The following is a 1,366-nucleotide window of genomic DNA, read 5'->3' on the forward strand; positions in this document are numbered from 1 at the left end:
AGTCATCCTCTGAGCCAAGCTTTTGTCTCTCTCCGTGCGTGGGTGCCCGCGGACGCCCTCCTCTACCACGCCATGGGGTGGGTCCCTCTGCCGCCGGGCCGGCGGGAGGGACGCGGAAGGGAGTAACGCGGGCCTGCGGGAGGCTGCCTCCACCACGTGCCTTCCGGCACGGGGGCTTCCCCCTCCCGTCCCTGCCCCACCGGGGTGCGGGGATGGGGGCCACAGTCCCTCGCTGCTCGGCAGGGTGACCAGATGGCCTGGCCTCCGCTTCCCGCCGCTCCCGCGCAGGGAGGCGAGGAGCAGCACCGGGGAAGGAGCCCTCCCAAGCAGCTGCCTTGGAGCGCCTGGCCACCCTCGCCGGACTGCAAGGGCGACTGGGCACAGCACCCTCCCAGGCCACCTGGGAGGGCCCCTGGCCATCCGGTCGCCTGGCTGCGTGACCAGATGGCCCTGCGGGCCAGGCGACCAGATGGCCCTGCGGGCTGGGCGACCAGATGGCCCTGCGGGCCGGGTGACCAGATGGCCCTGCGGGCCGGGTGACCAGATGGCCCTGCGGGCCGGGTGACCAGATGGCCGGCCGATATGCCGGCCGGGCTAACTACAACTTTTGTCCTTCCCCAGAGTCCTATTAAGCCCCCACTATGTGGGGGCTTAATAGTCAAGAAAAATGGGCTCCCCGGGCAGGCCGTCGGGGAGGGGACGTGGCCTGGGCTTAACCCTCCTTGGTTCCAGCCAAGGGTCCGGGTGCTGGGGACAGGGGGTCCACCGTGGCCCCGGGGAGGCTCTCCCCGGCCTGGCTAAGGTTCTGAAGCTGGGACCGGGCCTGGGGCTCGTGTTCCGTCCGGCAGGCCCCGGGGTGCGGGAGCCCCCTGTCCTGCAAGCCAGCCGAGGGTCCGGGCGCTGGGGAAGGGTGAGCACCGGGGCCCGGGGAGGCTCTCCCCAGCTTGGCTAGGGTTCAGAAGCTGGGCCCGGACCCGGGGCTTGTGCTCCGTCACAGTGTCCCATGGTGCGGGAGCCCCCCGTCCTGCAAGCCAGCCGAGGGTCCAGGCGCTGAGGAAGGGTGTCCACCGGGGCCCGGGGAGGCTCTCCCCGGCCTGGCTAGGGTCCTGAAGCTGGGACCGGGCCTGGGGCTCGTGCTCCATCCGGCAGGCCCCGGAGTGCGGGAGCCCCCCGTCCTGCAAGCCAGCCGAGGGTCCGGGTGCTGGGGAAGGGTGTCCACCGGGGACCGGGGAGGCTCTCCCCAGCCTGGCTAGGGTTCGGAAGCTGGGCCCGGACCTGGGGCTTGTGCTCCGTCACAGTGTCCCATGGTGCGGGAGCCCCCCGTCCTGCAAGCCAGCCGAGGGTCCAGGCACTGGGGAAGGGTGTC

At 72.0% G+C, this 1,366-nt stretch overlaps 1 pseudogene; it reads left to right on the top strand.

The window, feature by feature from the left end:
• Window positions 1–26, top strand: part of LOC146862920 (28S ribosomal RNA) — a 3,701-nt pseudogene extending 3,675 nt beyond the window's left edge.
• The last annotated feature ends 1,340 nt before the right edge of the window (window positions 27–1,366 follow it).

Source organism: Triturus cristatus, chromosome 2_2, assembly GCF_964204655.1.
Source record: "Triturus cristatus chromosome 2_2, aTriCri1.1, whole genome shotgun sequence".
NCBI lineage: Eukaryota > Metazoa > Chordata > Amphibia > Caudata > Salamandridae > Triturus > Triturus cristatus.